The sequence below is a fragment of the Perognathus longimembris genome, chromosome 2, assembly GCF_023159225.1.
Source record: "Perognathus longimembris pacificus isolate PPM17 chromosome 2, ASM2315922v1, whole genome shotgun sequence".
NCBI lineage: Eukaryota > Metazoa > Chordata > Mammalia > Rodentia > Heteromyidae > Perognathus > Perognathus longimembris.
In genome coordinates, this window is record NC_063162.1 from 24,546,189 (window position 1) to 24,559,529 (window position 13,341).

The following is a 13,341-nucleotide window of genomic DNA, read 5'->3' on the forward strand; positions in this document are numbered from 1 at the left end:
GAATATTTATTAAATAGCCCATCTCATATCTCTGAAGTAGAGACAGATTTCCAAGCCTATGGATTAGCTTTGTTTTAAAGACCTTCTGAACAAGTTCCCTCCAAGCAGCCTGAGACCCCTTCCCAACTCCTAGACATGACTTCTTAAGGATTTTCTTCCTTCCATGGGAAGATGAGGTTTAACAGGCAGTGGCTATGACCTGTTGTCCTTGTGTAGGAAGTTGACCTCTGTCCATGGATGGGGTATAAATCTAAATTAAGAAAATATGCAGCCAGGAGCCAGTGGCTCATGCCTGCAATCCTAGCTACTCAGAAGGCTGAGATCTGGGGATCATGGTTCAAAGCCAGCCCAGGTGGAAAGTCCATGAGACTGTCATCTCCAATGAACTACTCAAAAATCTGGAAGTAGTACTGTGGCTGAAGTGGTAGAGTGCTACCCTTGAGCAAAAGAGGCTCAGGGACAGTGCCCAGGCTCTGAGTTCAAACCCTAGGACCAGCAAAGGAAGAAAGAAAGAGAGGGAGAGAGAGAAAGAGAAAGAGGAAGAAAGAAAGGAAGGAAGGGAGGGAAAGGGAGAAAGAAAGGAAGGAAAAAAGGAAGGAAGGGAGGGAGGGAGGGAGGGAGGGAGGGAGGGAGGAAGGAAGGAAGGAAGGAAGGAAGGAAGGAAGGAAGGAAGGAAGGAAGGAAGGAAGGAAGGAAGGAAGGAAAGAAAGAAAGAAAAGGAAGGAAGGAAAGGAAAGGAAAGAAAAAGGAAAAGGAAAAGGGAGGGAGGGAGGGAGGAAGGAGCCTCTACCCGAAAACCGTTGCTTTAAAGCTCCTTCTGTAGGCATGATGCTTCCTCGTATTTTCAGTTGCCCATAGATTTGAGTAAAGATTTGCCTTTAGATTCCCCCTAATGAAAATGTATACAGTTTTGTGTATGTATGTGTGTTATGGGATATGTGCATATATATGTTTGAATGACATCTATAAGTGCATGAAACAGATGCTACTTTATCCCATCTTGTCACCTGCATGCATCCACAACACAATCAGGCAGATGAATGAATACACTATCATTCAACCACATGCCATCGCCAGGTGCAAACGCCTAAGCCATCCCAACAACCAAAGAATCCCACCTTCAGGTAAGAGGCAGAAGAAATGTGGTCATTCTTGATGTATCTTTTTGATAGGAAAACAAAGGAAAAGTGAAGCTTTCAGCATTGACTTGTCTCTGGGTATCTTTCTATTTCCATCTCTTCGTGATCAAAAGAACACAGCCCAACTAGAAGAGGAAGAATCTCTACTTTTGGCAGGCTCCAAGATAGTCTTGGATTATTTATTTGTTCTGTAACTCATTTCTGTCAAACATTCTTTTTCTATCTCTTGTCATAAAAAATTGAAATGCTAGTTTCTCAGTAGATGTCGTAGCTTTAACTATCTATCTGACCTTGGACAAATTATTTAACCCTTCTGGATCTGTGTTCTTGAGGGTAATCGCAGTGCCTGATACAACGAAGGTGCTCCGTGTGTGAGAGAATGGGATGGCTTCTATGGTCTCCCCAGTTTTAGCTTCCTGATAATCAAAGAGGACTGGACATTGAGCTCCCTCCCTAGGGTGGACATCACCTATTGTCCTCTTGTCATTCTTTGTATTCATTGGGTACTTATGCACCAAAACATGGTTTTTTTTCATTCCCTTCACTATGGTCCATTACCACATTAGCATCTAAGGATCCTCTAGAGACTGTGGAATTGAAGGGTCATAGGATTGCTATCACTGGCCATTGCTAATGCTCTTGACTTTCATTTATGTATTAATTTACTTACACTGTATACTTGAAAAACTTTCCATGGGCAATAAGTTCCCCAGTCCCATCAACTACTTGACTGACCCATGTCATCCCATAACCAATGGTCCTGGACATTAACTTTGTTCAAATATGGTGATACTCTTTTCATTTCTGCTTCTTAGTTGGTCAGTGCCTGAGCTTATGCAACTGAGGTGTTTCTGGGGTTAATGTGACTCTTTTGTGAAGTTGATTTACAAAGTATGTCCCCTACAGGCTCACCTCCTAATCTGAATTGTCAACTGGGGACCGTTAGAGATTGATGATAGGGGATTATGACTGTCTACGTGTTGCGCTTTCATCCAATTTTCTGATGTGTTTTGGTAATGATGTTGACAGTTGTGTGAAGATCTGTTACTGAAATTAAAGCCGCCGCAGCAGCATTTTTGAGCTTGATGATTAGATTTGATTAGATCAGAGTGGGTTTTACTTCTCCCCCAGAGTCAGCAGAGATTTACTGTCCATCGACTGATTTAACTTCTTGCTGGAAGATGGTTAGTGACATAACTTACCATCAGCAAAAGAAATGTCAAGGAGCATCAGAACAAAACCCAACCTTGCTTGACTTTTGTGGTGACCTTGAAGGGGCTGAGAAGGTATGCATGATCAAATATTTCTTCCTGTAAAGCATCGTAGAGAAAATAAATGTTGACACATCTTGGTGGACATTTGTATTGATGAGCATCTTCCAATAGTTGCTATCGTCTGAGTGAGTCAGAAGCTTTCACAAAATCAGATAAAGCAAAAAAGAATAGAATTATGGTTTCTGAATTTCTCTCGCCACTGGCAACAGGTGGAAGTAGCCATTCATGAGCCTCAGACTAGGTGACATAAAGTCACAGCCTTCTGGAAGATGTAGAAGGAGATAGTTGGTGTGCAGAGATCTTCTATAATAGGCCAAGTGTTGTTTCAGTCTACATAGGAGTTCTTTTAATGATTACAACCTATAGTTTGCAAAAGAAGAGATGCAAATGGCCAATAGGCAGGAAAAATATGCACCTTCAGCTTAGCAGTGTAAGATCAGACTCTAGTTTTCACTTAACAAAATAGGCAATGGAGGGGGGTCGGGGGAATGGTAACTGCTGAGGAAGGGGTGACATTGCACAAAAAGAAATGTACTCATTACTTGGCTTATGAAACAGTAACCCCTTTGTACATCACCTTAATAATAACAATAAAAAATTAAAAATAAGCAGAGGGGGGCTACTGAGCATGGACAAAGCCTTGGTTACCCAGATATTTCCATGAACTACTGAGAGGTCAAAAATCTGGAAATAGCCAGGGATTGGTGGCTCATGCCTTGTAATCTGAGCTACTCAGAAGGCTGAGATCTAAGGATCCCTGTTCAAAACTAGCATGGTTGGGAATGTTCATTCAATTAACCACGAAAAAGCAGGAAGTGGGGCTGTGGCTCAAGTGCCAGCCTTGAGAGAAAAAGCTAAGGGACAGCACCCAAGCCCTAAAGTCAAGCCCCAGCACTAGCACACACACACACACACACACACACACACACACACACACACACACACCTTGAAACAGACTTGCCAAAGGTACTAAGAGTCTTAAAAATAGTCAGATGTTTTGAGTGTATAATGCCACTGCTATAACTCTGTTCTAGAGAAATAATTTTTTTAAATGTGTGGCCAAAGTTTATGTGCAAGGCAATTTGTTGTACCTTTTAAAAATAGCAAAATAAACCAACAGAAATTTTAATACTCATTAATAATAGAATGGTTAAGTAATTATGGAACACCAACATGATAAAATGCTAAGTGGTTACTAAACAATTCTCTTCAAACAACATTTAAGGACATGGGAGAAATATTCATAATATCATTACTAAGAAAAAGAGGCAACATACAAAACCTCAACTAGTGTCATCCCAACTTTGTCAAACATTTAAATGTATACCATACTCACTGGACACCATATTGAAAATGAACTATATAGCTTATAGGTGGGGACAGGAGGAAAAAACTGGGAGAGAGCAAGGGAAGGGGTGACATTTTCCAAAAAGAAATGTACTCATTACCTGACTTATGTAACTGTAACCCCTCTGTACATCACCTTTATAATAACAATAAAAAAATTTTAAAGTATACACCAAAAATGATTAGAAGAAAATACACTGAAATGTTAAATTTTTTATCTGGATGATTGTTTTAGAAGTCGTTTTTAAACTAGGTGCTAGCAGTTCACACATGTAATCCCAGCTACTCAGGGGGCTGAGATCTGAGAATTGCAGTTCCAAGCCAACCTGGGTAGAAAAGCCCATGATGGTCTTATCTCCAGTTAACTAGCAAAAAATTGGAAATGGAGGTATGACTCAAATGGTAAAGCACCATCAGCCTTGATCTCACCAGGCGAGATCTGCAAGGCTTTGAGTTCAAACCCTAGTTAGTACTGAACCCCACCCCACCCCCAAGAAAGAGTAATTTTTACTTTATCTATTTTACTTTGTCTAATTTTTATAAAGTTTGCACAAATTACATGTGTGATCGATACCTAAGAGAAACAATGTGAACAGAGAAAGGTTTTTATTTTGTTTCATGGTTGCAGAGGTTTTAGTTTATGGTTGGTTGGCTCCCTTGCTTTGGGCTTGAAGCAAGGCAGAACATCTTAGCAGACAGGATGGTGCAGAGCTGCTCCCCTTCTGGCAGCTGGAAACAGAGGAGTCACAGGAAGGGACCAGAACCAGAACCCTCAGTGACCTACTTCCTCTCCCCACACCCCAGTTTCCACAGGGCTGCCTCCCAGCAGGCTGTTCTGATTTTGAATCCATCAGTGCATCAGATCTTTGGTTAGCTCAGAGTCAGCCCTCATGGTGTAATCTGGGCAGGAAATCCCCTCATAGGCACACCCAGGGCTGTGCTTTACCAATCTCCTAGGCATCTCTCAATCCAATCAAGTTGTCAATCAAGATTAACCATCAGGTACATTTTTCTGTAATCAGGGGGGAAAACTTAATGATTATATTATATCCAAAGGGTCACCCAAGAATCTTATTTCTCTCCTCACCTAATTTGGGGGAAATGTGCAGAAAATTTATTGGCTCTGGGTGACTTTTTTGATGTTTTTGTTGGTTGGTTGGTTTTTTTGTTTGGGTTTTGCTTATTTGTTTGGGCTGCTTGGTAATAGTCTACACCTTGTCAAGAATCAGAGGGAGGGTGCTGCAAGTTCTTTTGTCTTCTATTGCAGGGTGGTGTTGAAAATGTGTTCTTCAGTAATTGTCTTATCTAAGGTTGTCGGAAGCCTTACCAGAGCTCAGCTACACCTTCATTCTTATTGGTGACTAGTGAATACGCCATGCATGTGTGGCATTTAAATCTGTATGTGTCTTAGAAGGTTGAGGGAATACTAAGTTCTTCCTGGGGTCATTTTTCTGTCTCTTCTTTAAGCCTCTGCCTTGTTGTGTGGATGCCTCAATTTCTCTCTCACTAAGTTGGTGTCATGTATAGGAAATTAAAAGCCTCCAACCTCCCACCTGCAGTATGAACAAGATAGAATACATGATCTAAGGTGTCTCTCAGCCTCTGCATGGTTTGTTTCTATGACATTTCCTGTATCCTCTCATTACTATTTTTATTGTTCTTTTCCCTTTTTCAGAACTAGGGTCTGAATACAGGATCTTATGCATGCTAGTCAAGCACTCTTAACACCTGAGCTATGCATCCAGCCCCCTCCTTGTTATTCTTCAGACTCCTCCTTTCCTGGAGGAAATCCTAGGTCTTCACAGCACTACTGAAAAATTAAAATGTCCCCCTTCTGTGGAAAGGCATGAAGCCCTTGGAGTGCAGCATATTGTGTTCTATAGGATCAGAATCAAATGGTAGCCCTGGCCTCTGATTTCAAAGAGAGGCCCTTGGAGCAGGGCCCAAACATCTGCCCCAAACTAGAAACCACCTTGTAAGAGTGGGATGGCACCAGGCACTGAGTGCCTAAACTGTGTGCCTTCCATTGGACTGAACACATAACATGAATCTTCTCATCTAATCTTCAGCAGTCTTCTGGAATTGACGAAGGAACAGAGGTTTAAGAAACTTCAGAAGTCTTGGTCTCTCTGTCTCTGTCCGTGTGTGTGTGACACACACACATGCATGTGCGTGCACACATGTGTGCGCACAAAGATTTGAACTTTTGAACTCAGGGCCTTGGGCTTGTGAGGCAGGTGTTCTGCTGAGCCACATCCCCAGCTCCTTTTTGCTTGTTTTGCTTAAGATAGGGCCTCACTTCCTGCGTAGGCATGCACCTGGACTGCAATTCACCTATCTACCACTTGAACCCCCCCCCCCACCTCTACTTCCAGTTTTTTGCCAGTTATTTTGGAGATAAGTCATAGCTGAGATGTCAGATGTACACTATTATGCCAACTTTTTCTGAGAGATAGTATCTCTCCGACCTTCCTGTCCCAAGTGGCCAATCTCAGCCTCCCAAGAACCGAGGATTATAGGCATGAGCCACCAGCCACCATTGTGTGAGATCTCTTTAAGTTGCAAAGTGAGAACCCAATCACAAGCTTGCATAGGCCATTGAACCAGTGTGCCCCAAGCTTCCCTAAAAGAAAAATGGGGGGGGGGGTTTCTAAAGAGACAGCTCCCAGGCCTTGGAACTTCTCTGCCAAAGCCGCCTAAGGAGAGACCTGGGGATTTGTAATTTTAACAAAAGTCCCTGGTGGTTCTTATCATCAGGCAAGCTGGGTGAGCGAGCCATATTTGACATCACCGTGGTTGTGCTAAGCCCTGGCTGCAAGTTACAATCATCTGAGGAGGTTTCTGTTTCTTTTTCTTTTTTTTTTTTTTTAATGTGGGTGCCAGGCTCCATCCCCAGACATTCTGATTTCATCAGAGTGGGGTGGAACCCCCAGGCTCCAGTATCTTCAGACTCTCCAGGTGATTCTAAAGTGCAGCCCGGGTAGAGAACCGCCGCTCTGCTGCCTCTGCTGATTAAAATTAAATCAGCCTGACTTACCTTACAAAAACACTGGTAAAAAGAATCACTCAGTGCCGGCCAGCTGTCTCCCACTTCCAGCCCTGCAATTGGAAGGGGTGGAGGGCACGCAGGGGCTGGAAGAAGCAAAGCCAAATAGCCAGCAGGGTGTGACAACCGTCAGCATCCTTGAACACCAAACCCAGAGGCTTTCAATCAGGTGCTGATAGGCCAGAGCAGAGATGATGGGGAGAGGGGGGAGTCTCTTGTTCCCTGGCCACAGTACTGTCATACCTCCTCAGAGCCACAGGGAGAGCTGGCTGAAACAGCAGAGGGTTGGATGTGGTAGCTCAGGCCTGTAGTCTCAGCTATTCAGGAGGCAGAGACCAGGAGGATCCAAGCCAGCCTGGGGGCAGGGGAAGCTGGGGAAAAGGTTAGACACCTCCCCCTATCTCAATAAGCATGCTGAGTATAGTAGTACATAACCATGGTTCCAACACAGCAAGGAGGCCACAGGTAGAAAGATAATGGTCCCAGGCTGACCTGAGCAAAGCACTCAAAATCCTATCTGAAAAAAGAACCTAAAGCTGGGGGAGTGGCTCAAGAGATCGAGCTCCTGCCTAGCATGCTCTAAGGCCCAGAGTTCAAACCCCAGTACTGCTTAGAACGACAGACTGCTGGTCCCTGTCCTCATGCATTCTGATAAGTAGATCCCAGGCAGGAGTGACACTGCCAGTCAGGGGACCACCCCTTGTGGTCTAGACCAGGGCTCTAGTATTTCTCCTGCATACTGGAGGAGGAAGTTCTCTGAGATAGCTTTCCCCTGAGTGTTGGGTCCTGTGGGCATGACAGTGGCAGGAGACAGCACTGAGGCACCCACACGAATGAGTAGGGCCAGCCCTCCCCCACCACCTCCTCAATCACGGGTTATTACACACGCTTCCAGACCCCAGCACCAATTCATCAAATCATTCAGCAGAGTGTATAAGGATGCCCACTGAGTGCCGGGCAGTGTTCCAACGGCTGGTGAAGGACAGTAGACAAGTCAGACCAGATTCTCACCTCCACCACGCTCTCCTGGGGAGCCACCGCCACCACCACCACACACACACACACACACACACACACACACACACACACACACGCATACAGGGTGATTTCAGAGTGAGGAACAGAGAAGAAGCTCCAGGCTGGGAGACACAGGAAGGCCTTCCTGCAGGGAAGTCACTGCAGCAGAGACTTGAATGACAATAGGAGCTGGGAGACCTAGGAGAAGAGCCCCCATCCAGATTGTTTCAACTGGGTTCTTAAAGAAGGATGAAGGTGGGGGGGGGGGACGACCGACGGGGAGTGGCCCAGCATCCCACAGTAAACAGCTTGTGTAAAAATTCCTGGGGCAGGCATGAGCTCGGTGCATGTAAAGAGAGAAAGCAAGCTGAGGTCAATGCGTGCACAGCAATCCTCTGTTTCCTCAGAGCCATGATCTCATTGCAGCCTTGTGGTGAAAGAGGAAAGGTATTCATCCTCAGTCTCAGATTATGAGTAATTATGAGTTTCCTTTGTCCAATCACACTTCCTGCCAAGTTGCAGAGTTCTTGTGGTGAAGCATTTGCCTTGAGCGATTAGATGGCCCTATAGAAGATGCTGAGTTTTATCTGGAAAAAGCTGAGGTGGGGGCTAGGAGGAGGGGCATTCCTGAGGAGGACAAGGCTGGGAAGTGATGGAGCTTACTGTGATATTGCTCCAGACCTCATGCACACAAACATCATTGCAGGTCTGGTGAAAAGGCAGATTCTTACTTGGAAGGAAGGTCCAGGGCAAGGCCTGAGAGTCTGAATTTCTGAGTCAGTCTCCTGTGATGTCACTTCTGGTGATCCCTGAGCCCAGCTTTGAGTAGCAAAGTCTTATTAGGTCCCCATGGATGCTGACCCTGGCTCATTGGTATGGATTGGGATGGGGTTGATTATTATTTCATATGCTGGCCATTTGGCCAGGTAAACTAGGACTTTGGATTTTACCTCTTCTAATTCTAGCCAACAACCCAGCCTTAGAAGTCTTTTCAGACACTGATAAATAGCCTCCAGAAGAAGCAACAGGGACCACCTCCCCCCCCCCACACTTCCTCCCCCCTCTTCCATGCTCAGCAGAGAGGCTGGAGTCCTAGCTGGTGTAAAATCTCTCCTTTGTCTCAGGCGCAGCCTGGGTCAGGCCATACATACTGATGATGGCGGCATATTGGTTCCCTGCCACTCTGATTTACGCTCAGGAGGCGCTCATCAATTCCAATAGGGAACTTGTTGAGTTATTTTAGGCTTCAGTTTTGATAGCAAAAACCAACTCCATGAAGCCGGCATTTCTCTTCTTAGTTACATTTCCAAGGATGGCACAGCTGCCTTCTAGTTCCTTGCCAACCAAATCTTGTTCTTCTCAGGGTCTCAGAGCCGATGTCCCCCACCCCTACTCCTACCCCACCCCCAGGCTGGTTCTCAGACTCAAGTTTGGTATGGGACCCTGTAGAGCAGCCATGACAATTATCACTGGGGGAGAAATTATATCTATCAGCATGGATTGTAAACAGTGGTTTCCTCTGAATTGCAGGGGTGTTATTGCACTCACCACTGTTACCCAGGGAGGGAAAAGACTGACAAAACTGGATTTGGGGGACCTTACACAGTGCCTTGTTGCATTGGGAGAGCAGTACTAGTCCTAAAAAGCACCTACTGAGGTACAATTACAGCACCCCTCTTGCTTATGTGCTGCTAGACAGAGTCACCTAGAGAGGCTGCCCCACCCCACCCCCCATCCCAAACATCACAATGCAGCTCCTGTCATGATGAGCAGCTTGCCAAAGGACTTAGGGAACCTGTCACAGAAGATGCCTCTTTATCAATTACCCTGAGCCCTCTTAGCTATCCGGAGCCCACCTGGTCCAGCTGTTCAGAGCTCACCCATACATCCCAGGCAAACCCAATACTAATTTGGCAGTAAATGGTACGTGAATACCAAGTGCATAGAAATACTTGGCAAACACTTTCCATTTTCCTGTGACATCTTGAAAGTCCAGCAAAGACCCTGAGAGCAGAGGGAACATCTATTTCATACCTTTCATTAAGATGATCCCTGGGCCTAAATTAACAACAGTAGCTGAGTTGGCCTTTACCTGTCTACATTTTCTTCACTTCAACAAACACTTATTGAGATGTAGGAGGGAATTTTACCATACATTCAAGGAGACACAAAGATAGGTAAGATGCAGTCCTGTATTTCTGTAATCTGTTATAGCTGAGCCTGCAGACATATCCACAGATAGCTGGTACGAAGACTAGAAGATGATAAACTCTCCATTAGAGGTGGGATGGAAATGTAGCTGAGAGCTGGGTGGGAGAGAAGACAAATCCTAACTGGATGTCTAGAGCAACCTGCTAGAAGGGTGGCAGTGAATCTGGTTTGCCCAGGTAATAGAATTTCAACCAAGTGATGGGCTTTTTTAGTAAAACTAATAATCACTACTGAGAATTCATCTCTCCCTGAGTATCAGTGTGTCCTAAGTACTGTACAAGTGTTAGCTTATATGATCATCCCTTTATCCTATGAGATGGTTTTATATTTTCATCCCCATACTACAAGGGAGACAGGTGAAGCCCAGTAAGGTGAAGCCCAGTAAGGTCAAGCCTGGTCCACAAGAAGCTGGGATTTGAACTCAGGCAGCTTAGAGCCAGAGCACTGGCTGTTAAGTACAAAACTCTTTTGCCTCTGTGTCAAGACATTTGGATTTTGGGGGTTTTGGGTTTTTTTTTTTTTTGTTTTGGGGGTTGTTGTTTTTTGTTATCATTCTCATGTTTAAATCACTCATCAACTCTGTTGAGCTTTGTTAGAAGGAGAGTAAGCACTGAGGACTGACTGAAGATGTTTGTTTATTTCTCACTAAGGGGTTTTCCAGCCACCTAATCAGCGAGGCCCTGGATGAGAGCAAACTGCAGCAGCCTGCCTCTTGGAGCTTGAAAGAGGCAAGATCCCTCTCCAGGGCAAGGATCCCCACCCTGAGACTCTTCAAGCTCCTCAGAGGCCAGTTGAACCCACCTACCCTCCTCTGGAGCTGCTGTCATGGCCCCTTTAGGGGCCCTAAAATGAAAGCTCCGGCTGGAGAGGAGGGCCCACACACCAGGGAGATAATTCTTCTTTCTCCCTGGCTTCACAGCCTCAAGAGGCAGCAAGCTGGCACCTTACCTGGAGCCTCCAGAGCCAGTCTTAACGATGTGCCCTACTCTCCTGTGTCGGTGGGAAGAGGCGGGAGAGGCTGCCTTTAGACCGCTTTAGCAGGGTATGATGGTACACACCCATAATCCCTGCACTCAGAAGGTGGAGACAGTTGGATCCGCCTGACACCAGCCTGGGCTACACCATCAAGACCTATCTGGGAAGGGGGCTGTATGGAAGTGAGTGGGGGCCTGACCTCAGCCTGGCTGTACCCCTCTCCCCAGCCCTGCCCACCTGAGGATGTGCCTGCCTGCACAAGGAGGAACTTTTTGTTAATCCCAGCAGGGTTGTCTCTCTAGGACCCTAAGAGAGGTGGCAGGTAGTGTTGACAGCAACGGTATCTTTTACCACCCCCATCCCCCTAAACCTTAAGGAAGAAGGAGGAACCAGGCTTATGCCCACCTGGGCCAAAGTGAGAGGAGGAGTTCATCCCTTTCTTCAATGAAGGGGTCGCTGGATCTTCCCCCAATAGAAGGGAGAAGGGGGGTGGTCTGCCAGGCCCCTGCAGCCCCCATACAGCGACGTCTCAGCAACTAGGCCCGCGGGATCCCCTCACAGGCCGGCAGGTGTGGGGGGTGGGGTGGGGTGGGGGGCAGGCGCTGGCTGGAGAGAGAAGGGGACCCATCAGCCCGGCCCCAGGTCCAGCTCTGGCCCGGGATTGGTCCGGGCCCGTTTTGTGTTAAATGCCGACCTATAAATTTGTGGACGATCCTTGTAAGCAAATTGGATTCCTTCACAGGGCCCTTAAGTGCTGCCATTTAGCCAGATTTAACAGTAGGCTCTGGCCACCACCTCCACCCGCCCTCTCCCGCCCACCCTCCGCCCCGACCCCGCACAGTCCCCGGGAATCGATCCTGCGCCCTCCCCGCCGCCGCCCAGACAGGCAGGGCGCTCCCGGGCCTGGCTCCGCGCGCGCGCGCGCCTCGGCTCGGCTTCCTCCCCGCTTCTCCCCAGCTCTCCCCGCTCCCGGCCTCCCGCTCCCTCTCTCCTCCCGCCCGCCCGCCTTCCCCTCTTCCCCTCCAGTCGCTCCCTCCTCCTGTCTGCGCCGTGGCAGCTGCTTCCAATGCAGCGAGATGCACCAATTCATTCAGCCTCGCAGACTCTTTAAGGTCGTTACTAAATATATCAAGCAGAAGAAAAGGGGCTTTTTTTTTTCTTCCCCTCCCTATCTCTGAGCAGGGAGCGTAAATGCTGGCCTTGGGATCAGAGCTCATCCTCTCTGATCCCCAATGGGAGGCTGCCCAGAGCAGCCCCCCTGCTGTGTGTGGAGGGGGGGGGGTGTCCAGCCTGAAGCTCCCACCCAGAGAGAGGCGAGGGTGACCCAGAAGAGGGGCAGGGCTTGCCAGGCAGCAAGGTGGAATATGCCCAGGGATTCCAAAGAATCAGAGATGGAATCTTTTTTTTTTTTTTTGTATCTTCAAGGAGTTAAACAGCTCTGGAGAATCCAAGAAGAAAACAATTTCTACCAAAGCGATTTCTCCCCCTGTAGATTAATATTTTTCTCCCTTTATTTTTGAGGAAATTGGAAAGTGTTGAAAGGGGTCGATGTGCCAGTCCGAGAGACGGAATTCGATTCTGATGCTCTAAGCAGTAGTCTGAGGGTGTGTGTGTGTGTGTGTGTGTGTGTGTGTTTCTGAGTTGTAGGCAGATGACCTTGTAGCCTGAGCATTAACCAGAGCTCAGGGAGCGCTAGACTTGGGTGTTGTGATCAGAAATGTACAACAAAGTTAGCCTGCCTGTTACACAGCAGGGTGTCTGACAGTGGCTGCTCTTGGTTGTAGTTTCCCCGGCTGCGCCTCCCTCCAGCCACACAAGGACACAGGCTTCTTGTGCATGGTGGAGACTTCTCTTCTTCGTAAGAGTGGGACTTACAGAACACCCCCACCCCGTCAAAAGTATCTCTCACAGGCAGGGAGAAAGATTATAAATATAAGTGCTACTTTCTATCTTAAAAGCAAAAGTGATAAGGTCACTGGAGAAGGTACAGGGCAATCATTTTTAACCTTTTAGGGTGGGGGATGTGAGATATTTTTTGAAACAATTCTGTGACTGTCTGGCCAGACAATGAGCACCTCTCATCACCACAGAATTCTACAAGCCATGTTGGGCAGGGGAGGGGGGATGAGGTTTACAAACCCACAGGGCTTAGCCACAGACCCTCTAAACTCCAGGTGAGAACCAGGAGGCCAAAGGATGCCTGGGAACACTGGCCTGTCAGTGACTGTCCAGAAAAGGCAAGATTCTTTCCAGAGCTGTGGTCAGGAAGAAGACCTTAGGTGGAGAATGTTCTAGAAAATTTGTCCTTGAGGCGGCAGGCAGAAAGAGGCCT

At 46.9% G+C, this 13,341-nt stretch overlaps 1 protein-coding gene across 2 annotated transcripts in view; it reads left to right on the forward strand.

Annotated features, from left to right (window-relative positions):
- Positions 1–13,341, forward strand: part of Crtac1 (cartilage acidic protein 1) — a 138,691-nt gene that overhangs the window by 41,880 nt on the left and 83,470 nt on the right. The window lies entirely within an intron of this gene.